Source organism: Ambystoma mexicanum, chromosome 10 (genome assembly GCF_040938575.1).
Source record: "Ambystoma mexicanum isolate Mex_15411 chromosome 10, UKY_AmexF1_1, whole genome shotgun sequence".
Classification (NCBI taxonomy): domain Eukaryota; kingdom Metazoa; phylum Chordata; class Amphibia; order Caudata; family Ambystomatidae; genus Ambystoma; species Ambystoma mexicanum.
The window spans coordinates 182965495-182978642 of record NC_090932.1 but is presented as its reverse complement, the minus strand read 5'-3'; positions in this window follow the sequence as shown (position 1 = coordinate 182978642).

The following is a 13148-nucleotide window of genomic DNA, read 5'->3' as shown; positions in this document are numbered from 1 at the left end:
ATCACACATTTTGCACTGGGGGGCGCAGTTTTGGGAGTGGTGGGCACAGGTGAGATCCCATTTGGCGCAATAGTATTCATAATGGGAGTAGAAGAATTGCATATCACACATTTTGCATTGTGGGGCGCAGTTTCAGTGGTGGTGGGTACGGATGGGAAGAAATTGCGGGTAGAGGTGGAACAATTAGGGGTGGGGTGGAGTGTATCATTTGCTACTGTATAGGGGGTAATTGAGAAGGCTTTAGGCTTTGTGGTTAACCGCCTGGGTATGGCCATGTAAGTGGGTGGGTTGGGTTGCGAGATACGGGAGCATAGCCGCGCATTGCGGATGTTGGTGGGAAGGGGATTGGAGCTGATGGTGGGCTCTATAGTGCGTGCACGTAGTCTGGAGCTCCTGGTGGCCAAGTCTTGGTGTAGGAGGCAGTGGGCCAGCTCCTTACCTCTGTGATGTTGCATAGTGTTGTGGCAATTGGCAGCCGAGCAGCGAAGAGCTGCAAAGAGAATATACTATTCGGAAGAGGCACACGGTAAGGGTGTCCCCTCTCACCTCTGCTATTTGCTTTGGCGATTGAACCCTAGCCCAAACTACTTAGGGACAAACATGTGCACAAGTGAATTCAACTATATGGGCATAAGGTGGTGGTTTCCCTATATGCAGATGACATGGTAATCTATATTAAAAACCTGCATGATAACCTAGGACTGATCATGGCAGATGTGTTACGCTTCGGACAGTTTTCTAGTCTGATAGTTAATGTTACAAAATCAGTACTTTCCCACTTACTGAGAGTACTGGACAGTTTGCTGATAGCTATGGATTCCAGTGGTATATGGTGTGCACCAGATACTTAGATATTGACATTATGCAATCCACGTAAGAGTTATATAAGCATAACTACGCACAAGTGTTGGAACTGTGGTGGACAGGTTTGCCTCTTAGCCTATATGGACGGATCTCGCTTGTCAAGATGGTCTTGTTGCCAAGGCTTTTCTATGTGTTTCTCAATGTACCTCCGGCACTGCTGCAGGTGTATTTCCAAGAGATACAGTCGGTGGTTTCACTATTTATTTGGGCAGGTAAACAGGTGCCTGTGTCCTGGGAACAATTGACAGCGCCACTGGATAGGGGAGGATTGGCACTACCTAACTTTGCGATGTACTATGATGGGGCCCAAGCAGGGCTTTTAGTTTATTGGTTTGGGGGTAGCATAGAGAGGAGACATGTGGAGGTAAAGAGGGCCCTCACAGCACCATACCTATTGCACGCAGTTGTGTTAACATCTCCAGTTAGGTCGCCCACAGCAGGGAACATGGTGGAGTTGACTTGTAGATCCTGGGCCCGAATTGAGGGGAGGGAGATGGGAGAAGTGGCTTATTCACACAAACCTCCGATAATACACATCCTGGGCCTACCGTTGACCAGTGAACCGGGTTTTGTGTGCTGTATGAAGCGCCTGGGCATAGCGTGCTTTCGGGATCTCTTCCTAGAGGGACAGTTTATAACTGTGGGGGACTTGGGTAGCAAAGGGTCATTCACATCACTGGACTTGTTTCTGTATTTGAGACTACACCAGACCCCGAGAGACTTGTTCCCAACCTTTCCTAACAAACCGGGGGTGGCACCTATACCAGATGGGATTTTAGAACGGATAGATACCAGTAGGATTGTGTCCACTCTACACAGCGGAGTGCAGGACGCCCTGGGGGGTTGGGCGGAGTCCTCCCAGAGGAAGTGGGAGATCTCTTTGGGGAGCAGTTTCAGAGGAGGTATGGAGATATTGCTGTGCACAGACGTGGAGGATAGCTCTTAATAGTCAATTTAAGCTGATTCACTTTAAGTTCCTACACCAATTCTATTATACACCTGCGATGTTGCATAGATTCTTCCCAAACACCTCAGAAGAATGCGCTTGGTGCGCCACCAAACCAGCAGACTTCATACATGTAGCGTGGGGTTGTCCCCCGGTGTGGCGGTTTTGGGAGCAAGTCTTTCACATAATAAGCAACATCATAGGGAAAGGGTGGAGCCACTACCGGGGACCACTCTATTGGGTAACAACAGGGAGATCCCACACTGAGTAAGAAGACTAGCAGGGCTTCTATTGTTGTTAGCTAAGAGGAGAGTGGCAATGATGTCGGGTGGACCACGAGGTCCAGTGGTTGAACGATGGAAAGAGGACATTCTTTATTGCAATGAGATGGAAACGGAATACGGAAGAATGGTGCACCCCTGTGCCAAGCCCAAAGACATATGGGATCCTTATAAACATTAGCTGATCGCACAAGCCCAAAAATCTGCATTGGATTCTGGAGAGGTCATCCTGAATATCGCTGTACAATGGATAATAATAATTTTGCATTTATATAGCGCAACAAACCCTCAGGTATCTGAGCGCTGCTTATTATTACTCACGGTGTGTGGTGCTCATTTATCGACCTCAGAAGGATGAAATGCTGAGTTTGGCCCTGCCGGGATTCGAACCTGCGTTAGCAGGCTCTGCACGGATGTCAAAGCGAGCGCTCTACTAGCTTTGCCACTTGTGGTTTTGTACTTGATGATGTAGGGAGGTTTGGAAGAGACATTTATTGTTGAAGGGGATGGACCTAACCAAATCACGGTGAGGAGAGTAAACGTCAACGACTGTGGCGGGAAGGAAAGGTTTTATGGAGACATATGGGGAATGGGGTAGAATTGCGGTATCACTGCTCTTCTAGCACGTTGTCTAGGATATGGAGATCATAAAGATGGGGCCTGTAATGGATAATGATGGGATGAAGGGAGGAGGGTGGTTGATCCACTGAACCACTGTAATGTTTTGTGTTGTTGCTCTTGAACATAATAAAGAGTAGAACAAAATACTCCATGGCACGAAAGCTTGATCAAAGGATCCAAAAATGCTCCCTTTACTTTTCCTCATGCACTTCTAACATCTTGTTTCCACCTCCTCATGATCCCACAACTCACTCATAAAACACAGACTGGATCAACGCTGTGTACACAACACTGAATAAGGCTTATACAATCAACATACTGGCCAGAACCACCCTCTGTCGCCTCACTCCGTCTCACACACGCACTCGCACACAGAGATACAGAGACACGTCTGATGCTTGTGAGGTCCCAGCGGCAACTGCCGTATTGGACGCCTTTATTGCAGACACGCATGCGTGGCCCGGAATGAGGCACGCGCATGCGCACTTCATCTTACAACGTAACATCCCTTCTTTTCTTTAAACAGAAACAACCTTTAAAAACATAACTTTAAACCAGACTCAACGTGAGTCAATCATCAGGGCATGATACCGGCTCAGTCTCCTGAGTCCATGATATAGTCCTTGAAGCGCGCCGGTGGTTGACGTCCCTGTCTCGCCGGGTACCGGCTGCTACTCCCTTGTGTCAGCAGCGGTACGACCTCGATGGGTGGTATGTCCGCCGGCCTGTCAGTTTCTGGGATATTTGCACTTGCCTCTGGTCTTGAGGTGTCCTCCTGCACTCCTTCCCTGTGACGCATCTCTACTTTCTTGAAGAAAGACTTGTTGCGAGTTACTGTCCCTCTTTCGCTGGCCACTGTTACCATCGCCCCTTTCACGTGGGTGACTGTCCAGGGTTGCAGCGTATACGTGAGCGATAATTTCCCCTCCGGTCAGCGGTTCTTAACCAGCATGGAGTCCCCTACAGCTACCTCCTTTTCCAGCAGGCCTCTCCTCTCACTCTCCTTCTCGTTCTTGGCTGCTCTCTCGTGTCGAATCCTGTCGTCGTCGATCACGACCGGCTCGCGTCCCTCTATTTCCGGGATTAGCTCCCTCGGGAAGCGTCCAAACACGGCTTCAGCTGGAGCAACTCCTGTCGATTGGTGGGGAGTCGTTCTGTATTCTCGTAGGAATTCAAACATGTTCTTTTTCAGTTTGCCTCCTCCGTTTGCCGAGATGCAGAATATTTTATTCAATGTTCTCATGAATCTTTCCGCTTCCCCATTCGCCCGGGGCCAGAGTGGCGTTACCTTTCTGTGCTGTATCCCCCTCTCCTTCATGTATTGTGCAAACTGGTTCCCCGTGAATGGTGGTCCATTGTCGGAGCAGAGAACAGTTGGGAATCCATGAGTTGCGAATATCTTTTCAAGTGCTAACATGGTGTGGTCACTTGCAGTGGAGTCCACTAGCTCTACTTTGGGGTATCTCGACCACTGGTCGACAACGGCCAAGAAATACATTCCCCTCCCGGTCGAGCCAAAGTCCGCGTAAACTGTACCCCACGGAAGTTCACTCCTGTCCATGGAATTTATGGGGGGAGCCCTTTCTGCTGGGCTTGCTGCTTGACACGGTAGAAACCTCCGCACATGTCCTTCCACTTGGCTTTCTAGATCGGGAAACCACACCTTTGGTCTCAGCCGCGCTTTCGTCCTTGCGACACCCTGGTGACCGGTGTGCGCCAGCTCCAGAACTCTGGATACCAGTGCGTGCGGGACAATAATCTGTCGCCCTCGCAGTCCATCATCTGAGATAGAGAGTTCATCTCTTACCTTCCACAGGGCTTGTAGATCTCTCTGCGCCCTCTCCTCTCGCCTCGTGTTGTTGTTCAGCACCTCCTTCCATTCTCCGCTCCGTATGGCTAACTGTATGGTCTTGAAGACTTTGTTGTAGTAGGACTCTCTGGCTACAGCCTCCCTTGATAGTGCCACTGGCATGGCCCCTTCAACAACATTGTGGACAAACTCCTGACACTCCACCAGCTCCCCCGGACTTTGTTCCCTTTTGCTGTTTGGGTGGCGGGACAGGTAGTCAGCGGGGTTGTTTGTTCCAGGCCTATACACCAACTTCACTCCATACTCCATGACAGCGAGCATCCAACGTTCGATGCGTGGCGGGGGCTTTGATGACACACCAGCCAAGATTGGTATCAGCGGTTTGTGGTCTGTCACCACCACTACTGGTTTCCCCAGGATCTAGAGGCGAAAATGCCGGCAACCCCACAAAATCGCTAGCGCCTCCCTTTCGATTTTTTAAATATCGTCTTTCATTGTCGGTCAGGGCCTTACTTGCATAGGCGATTGGGCGCATATTTCCCCTGGCGTCCGCTTGCATGAGTACAGCTTCCAACCCCACCGGGCTGGCATCCACCACTATCTCTGATTCAGCTGTGGGATCGCAATATGCCATAGTGTCCTGATCCGAGAGTGCTTTCTTTATGTCCTGGAATGCCTCCTGCTCCTTTTTGTCCCATGTCCATGGTATATCGTTCTTTGTCAGAGCACGGAGCGGCTGAGATAGGGAAGCGAGGCCTTTTATGAAACGTCCACAATAGTTCACCATTCCGAGGAAGCTGCGCACCTCAGTAGGTGATTGAGGCGGAGCGGGCTCTCGGATGTCGCAGACTTTTTCTGGGTCAGGTGATATCCCATTTGCGTGAAAGATGAATCCAAAGAATCCAATGCGATCCCGGAAGAACTCACATTTTCCACGATGTAGCGTCAGGCCCAGCTCATTCAGCCTCTGCAGTGTCAGCTCTAGCCGCTTCATGTGTTCCATCTGCGAAGACGCAAACACCAGAATGTCATTGCTCATGTTGAGCACTCCCCTTAGGCCCGCTAGCGCTCCTCTTATCGTGTTTTGAAACACTTCAGCGGCAGAGGACACGCCAAAGCTGAGGCGCTTGAATTGATAGAGCCCTTTGTGGGTGGTGAATGTTGTTATGTATCGCAAGTCCGGGTGGAGCTCTAGCTGGTGATACCCGGACCGCAGGTCTAGCTTTGAAAAGACCTTGGCCCCTTGCAACTCGCTCACAATGTCGTCCAACGTTTTATAGCGGCATTAGGGAGTTGCACGGCCACATAGATGCAGACAGCACCTGGTTGCTTCGGCTTTGGCGCTACTACAATGGGCGAGACCCAGGGTGTTGGCCCCTCAACTTTTTCAATGATGTCCATCCCGATGAGCGATTGCAGCTCCTTCTCGACTTGCAATCTAAGGTGGAAGGGTATGCTCCGGTGTTTGAGTGCCATAGGTCATATCCTCTCATCAATATGTAGGCGTACTGGGGCCGCTTTTAGTTTGGACACCCCTTGAAAGATGTTTGTAAACTTGCCCAGGAGTTGTTCAATATCCGCCTGAAACACTGCCAGTGTAAAGTGCACAATGTTAAGGGCCTCCGATGCGGCGCAGCTGAGAAGTGAGTGTGGACTGATGTCAGTGACGTAGAAATGCGCCTTAATTGCATTCAGGCCCTGTGTCACTGGTGCAACGAATACGCCCTGTATCGGCAAAAGCGTGTCACCCCCAAATGTGTAGATTCTCGCCTTCGATTTATCTAGCAGCGGTGGGCCCGGGATGGCCTTGTAGTGTTCCGTGGCCAACATGCACACAGAGGCCCCTGTGTCGATCAGTACTGGTGTGGGGGCACCCTGAATGTATACAACACAGTGGGTTGCCTTCTTCTCTTGGCTCCCGTGGCAAGGTTTGAAATAAAAAAGATCTCTTCGTCACCTACCTCCTCCTCCGCAATGTTTAGTCTCTGAGCTTCCTGTTCCAGTGTGGCGACGCTCCGCGGTCTCCTGAAAGTGCTCCCACTTGCCCTTGCGAGTCCTCTGTGCGTCGTCACAGGAGCTGCCGCTCAGCACATCCTCGCGTAGTGACTAGGTGTATTGCACCTCTCACAAACCCTTGTCTTCGCACACAGTCTTCCGTGTGTGGCAAATCGTACCCGCAGTACTGCCATACTGCTGGAGAGCCTTGTGTAGAGGGTGCTTCCTGGCGCTTTTGGCTCCAGCTTGCTTTCGACAGGGTCGACTTCCCTATGGCAAACGCTTCTTCTCCTTTGCATGGGCGTACTGAAGCGTCCATTTTCGCGCCTCTGCTCTCCGCGAGCTCATATACCCTGCCATTGTCCAGGATTTGCATTACTGTCATGCCTGGCTCTCGCAAGATCTGCCTCCTTAGCTTGCTGGAGCTACATCCCTCTATCAACTGGTTCCTAATAATTACCTCCTCATTGTCCAACCAGCAAGTGCTCGACAGTTGACGCAGTCGTGCGCAAAACTGGTCCAGGGACTCATCATTGTGTTGTTTCTCCCCATACATCACAAACCTGTCTAAATCCACGTTTCACAGTGGGATAAAGTGATTTTGGAGGGCAGTTTTGACAGCGGCATAAGTCACCACTTGAAGGTTCAAAGACTCATAGATGTGCAATACTTCAGTACCTGCCGAGTACAATAATGTCGTAACCTTCGCATCATCATCGCCCTCCCCTGTCGCTCTGAAAAACATGTCACATTTTTTTATCCATATGAGCCACTTGGGTCCCAATTTGGAGGGTGGGCCGGAGGTATCAAACTCCTGCATGGGCGCCAATGATCCATGCTGTCGCCGGGCCATTCTTACCGGTGTGGTCGTCTTGCCATCGCGGTCGCCCATACTCGCAGGTCGCACACGCACCTCACTTCAAGATAGAGGCTGCAAATCTGTTCTTCCCGAGTATCCTGCGTCGTGGACCCCAGACCTGGGCATGTAGATGGTGAAATGTGGTAGGCCCCACCTTCAGTGAATTCCAGTGTATGGGTTCCTGGGTCTGGCCAGCATGCTCTCCAACGTGCAGAGAAGAAAGGGTCCTCACGGACCAAATTCGCAGCCCTCCCGAGTGGAGGACCACGAGGGTTCCAGAAATTGTTATTTGCTTTTCCTCAGCCCGTCGGTAGCGCACGAGCACCCCCACGGGCCGCAACTAAGCCACAAGCCGAAAATCCAAGATGGCCACCCACTATCGTGTCGGGTCCAGGCTGCGTCGGAGGAAGGGCATGTGTTTGATGCACTCGCGCGCACCAATTAGCCTTCTCGTGGCAGCCGTCCTCGTTGCCAATCTTAGGTCTCGGCCCGTGCCTCGGGCCGCCTCACTCGCACTCCCACACAGAGATACAGACACACGTCTGATACTTCTGAGGTTCTGGCGGGAACTGCCTGTAACGCTCACCTGATTCCCGTAGAGGCGCCGGTCTTGACAGGGCGTATACCGTATCTTCAAAGGTGATGTGTAACACACGGCTGGCTCTTTGGGCTGGACCTCTGTGCACTGTATGTCTGACTCGAAGAGTAAGATGTCTGCAGATAGAAAATATGCGATTAATGAACTGGGGTTATTGGGTGCCTCTCTCCTCTTCCCTTTCTCTTCTCCTGTAGAACCCCAAAGGTTAACGCCCTCACCTTAGGTAAGTGAACGCCGTGCTCTCCATCTGCCTCGGGGCAGGGTGCTGTAACCAGTTTCTTCACTGGATAAGGGGAGCAGGCCTCTTGACTTCAGAGGACTGCTGTCCGTCGTTTACTGCACAAACGGTAAGTTATGAGTAATTCTAATGTCTTTAAAGTCTTTAGTAATGATGTCTCTTGTTTTGCAGGGTTCCGGCGATGGCGGATGACGGGCTGAAGTGAGTTGAAGATGGAGCCCGTGTGATGAATAGAAGCGCCTGGAAGCACGTAAGTAAGCGCTTGTTGCCTGCTTCACGATGCGCTCTAACTGTCTTTTTATTTTGCAGGTACAAGTTCGGAGCGGCTGCAGGGTGCCGGAATACCCACTGGGTTAGATGTGGAAAGGAGTAATGGCACGTGAGTATTAAAGTTCCCCAATGTCTTTAAACGCACCTTGTTTTGTCTTTCAGATGCGGGATGCAGCGCCGAAGGCCTCCGGAGCGTGCGAAGAGTTGGTAAGCTTTTGTCTTTCAGATGCCGGAATGCAGTGTGAAGACCTCCGGAGCGCACGAAGAGTAGGTAAGCCTTTGTCTTTCAGATGCCGGAATGCAGTGCGAGGCGTTGGTGACAGCCGATGGACCAGGTAAGTGAAGAGCTGTCACTGAAGACCGTAATGCTAACCTGTTCTTTCTTGTCTTTATAGGTGTTGCTGAAGACTGGATTCAGGATGGTAAGCCTTTTTCCTTAGGCCCAGGATCAGATGCAGAAGACACGATGAGCGTTCTGCTGCAGAGGATGCAGAATAACGCAAAGCAAGATTCATCCATCGGGTGTGGTTTAAATAGCCTCCTGTAGTGCTTAGGTGTCTCCTTCCACAGCCACGCCTAGGTAAGAAAAGAGTTCCTGCTTTCCAGAAGAGTTCCAGTGTTCTGAATCTAGGGAGTGGCTCCTGCCCCACCCAACAGAAAAAGTAGTTCCAAACAGAAGAGGATCAGAGGCTCAACTGGCAGGCAAGTAAGCAGCATGGTCTGCTGCAGGTAAGTCCACCCAAGCATTATGAGCCCGGCGCTTCCAGTGCTGGGACTGGGCATATTTATGAGCCTGGTGCCACTGGCGCCAGGACTGGGTCCAAAAGGTCCCAATTGGGACTGGTTGGCACTCGGAACCTGGGTTATGGATCTGCTTCCAAGGGAGTTGGGAAAACCCTGACCTTTTGGAAGCAGAAATCATGACACTGCCGTACGGGACGCGTTTATTGCAGACGTGCATGCACGGCCCAGAACGAGGCTTGCGCATTCGCACTTCATCTTACAACGTACTACTCTATACCCAAACTACCTCATACACAAATATTCACATCTTTTACTATTCAAAGAGGACAGTCACAACGTACACTGTTCTCGCCAAGCCTACAGCCGATTTACTAAACTGATGTGATCTCCCCACCTCACTGAAGACAGCACATATAACACCCGTACTAATTACTCACTCAAGTTTGGTGCAACGGAACCTCTGCACACAACATACACTTGACAGTGCCCTGCCCACACAGCCAGCTCCCTTCCACTCACCTGGCTACACCATTAGCCTTTCAACTGAGTTCCACAAAACAGAGACAGATGCACCCCTCACACATATATGCTCCATTCCCTGCAAAGGACTGTATGGACACCCACAACAAGCAGATCATTATCTGCCATGAAAGAGGGAGAGGGATGCAAGATCCAACTTGGAACATGGTGTAACGCTCACCTGGTATCCACGGGGATGTCACTCAGCCTCTTCTGACCTCTTACAACCTCGAACCCTTCCCTGGAGGCTATTCGACTGGAGACTGGGCCTGAAACACAGGATTGGTAGAGTTTAACTCCCTATTGTCTCTGTGTTCTTGAACCCCTTCTTCCCCGGGGTCCAACCCTTCCCTTTGATCCACAGCTCACCTTGTTTTCTTGGATAGTGTGCTCTCCGTCCTCCTTTCAGGGGGCGAGTTGATTGATGCGGGCTCGTTGCTGCCTTATTACTTCACTGGGAAGTGTCCTACAGGTAAGTATAATGAGTCTTTTGAACAGTTCTCTAACTTCGTTCCTTTCCTTCCTTAGATGATGGCTGACGTCCGGGGATGGCGTCGTGCTGCTGAGATGAGTAGCGCTGAAGGTGAGTGAGAGCGCAATGCACCCCTTTCGTATTTGTATTGAACTGAGCTCTTTTCCTGTGTCTTTTAGGTGCCGCGACGTTTTCAGCGTGGAGGCCGGTTATGAAGAACAAATGCGGTGAGTAAGCGCAGTATGCGGCGCCTCTAGATGTTTCCACACTAACCTGGAGTGTCTTTTCCCTCTTACAGATGAATGAGAAGTTCCGGAGACAGAGTTCCCCCAGAGCGGCTGGGATTCAGGTAAGCGTTTGAAGCTCGTACAGTATTTAAAAATAAGCGAAGATTTGCAGAATGCTTACTAATGCCTTTTTTCTGTTCTTTTCCCTTTTCCTTAGGAAGCGGTGTGCCAGGATGGGAATGACACCGCCGAAGATGCCCGCAGAACAGAAGGCACGATGAATGATGGGCAGGAGCGCCGCAAGGTAAGGCTGTTCCTAACGGTGTTCTTGTTCTTGCAGGAGCTGAGCGCAGAAGAAAGATGCAGTCCTACTGGAGACCGATCCGAACACGGTGAGTGTCATGCTGCAGGTGTAGAAAACACAAAGCATGTTTCTCAGCCTGGGTGTGGCTTAAATAGTCTCTGGGTATTCCAGGTGTCTCTGGGCTGAACCACACCCAAAAGACTAGACTGCACATGCAGTTCTGGGAACCGAAATATGTGGGGGCATCCATGTTGTCCCCATCAATGCACTACAAGTCCAATCCCCAATGTTATCCTATGGGAGTGAGTGAGTCTAGTGCCACAAGCGCCAAGTCTGACTCCAAGTGGGTCTTTGGAGAGATGGAGAGGCCCTTGAGGGCCATGTAGGTGACCGTGGCCTGGCTCCAGCCTGACATCTTGGAGGGCTGGGGACATGAGGGGCAGGAATCATGACACATGGGTGTGTTCTTTGCATTAGTGGGCAAAATCATCTTGGTCGTGTTCTTTCATTTGCAGAACTGACATTATTGGGCAAATATTCATGGTCCCAATGTTTGGGGGTACCCTTTGAATTGTGGTACTATGGAAAGTTTTTAGATCTTCTAACATCAAGACTCCACTATACCCTCTTTTGTATATATATATATATATATCAGTATATGCTTGAATGAATTATGGGTTGTGCTGCTTGATGAATTTGGAACTGAAATAGAAATCATGACGTTATCTCTATTGTTCTATAATGTATAGTGTATTGTCCTTTGGTATTTTGTATTCTGTGTATCCATTTTACTTTACTTCACAAATTGCATATGGATTTGACATTTCGTGTTATTATCATGTTTTAATATGTTTTTATTGTGTTTTACTGTGTTTTATGTTTGTGTAAAGTCCAAATTTGGACTATATGTACATCACAATAAAATGATTATTATTATTATTATTGGGCAAAGCTAACACAAATGTGTTCTTATAGTGGCAGTACTGGCCGTATAGGGTAAATGCTGGCGTATGTTGTAGGCACTGGAATCCTATAAGTGTGTTCGAAAAATACCCTGCATGCTATATGGGGCGCTGCAACTATTGGATTCTTTTCATATGTTAACCTACCAATTGTAAATCGTAAGGCTTTTTACCCAATTTGTTACAGAAAGTGTGCTGAAAATGCACCCTTTTTACCCATTATTTATAGCAATGTCTCAGTGGGGAACCCAACGCACACCTGAAACTGTGGCTACACCCTGTAACATTCTCATTACTTGGACAATCTTGAAATGCAGCGGGTGTGATACTGAAAATGCATTGGAGGGACAGGGCCTCCCTGTCCTTGTCCTGTAGTCCTTTTTCAATTGTGTTCTGTATTGTTTTCTGCCCAGGAGTCCATGTGGGACTCCTGGCAGTGCAGCTCTTCCTGTTTTTGGTTTGGTGTACAGACCCATGGGATACCCTTATGGCACCCATGTGTCGTGGTACATCCCTGTGCCCCTATGTTTTTGGGCACCTGTGTGTGTCCCACAGAGCAGGGTATGGGCTGGTGGCAGCTCCATGCTGAATTTGACAGGTGCTCTGAGTAGCCTCCATTTTGGGATACCCAGGCCCTGCCATTGGAATCAGTTGATTCCTGATAAGAAACAAGATGGCCCCTGTGGCCTCTTCCTTTCTATTGCGTGTTACCTTGTTTTCCCAAAGTCCTGGGAAGCCCTGACTCTGTCCCTTCCCCCTGACTGGCTGTTGGGTGGAAGTTCGATATATGGTGGTGTTGTGAAGTCCAGGCCAGACTGGCTGAGGCCTTCCCAGTGACTGTATGTTGTGGGTACACCCTGTGGGTGGGACCTGGGTAAATGGAGTGTGTGACCAATATGCACTTCTTGTTGTGGATGTCTGGTATCTGGTGTTTGACACAATGATTGAGACAGCCCTGCCCGAAACTGGTATGAATGCAGTGCTTAGTGTTGAATGGCTAGGTAGTTGTCCCAATACACATTCCTTGTTGTGAGTGTCTGAGAGGGAGGAGAATGGCCTGAATGCACTGTATGCCTGAATGGCTGACTGACTGCTGAATGCCCTTCTGAGTGATTGGTTACCTGAGTGTGACCCAGCAGAATGAATGGGAGATCAACTGGTATATCTGGGGGCCTCTCACTGCTAGAAATCGTTCAGAAGCTGGAGTTGAAACTAACATTGAAACTGAAGCTGAATCTCGAAGCCGAGCCTGAAGAAGAAGGTTGACTGCTGTCTCCCTTCGCTGAATTCTGAAAGCCGCCGAGCCGTCGTGACTGATCCAAGAGAGGACCTGTTTAGGCGCCCTTTTCCCGTGCTCGGAAGGACCATCGAGCACCACTAACCTTTGCCGAATTTCCCTGGAAGTCAGACCCTCGACAAGCTGCCGACCGGAGACCGG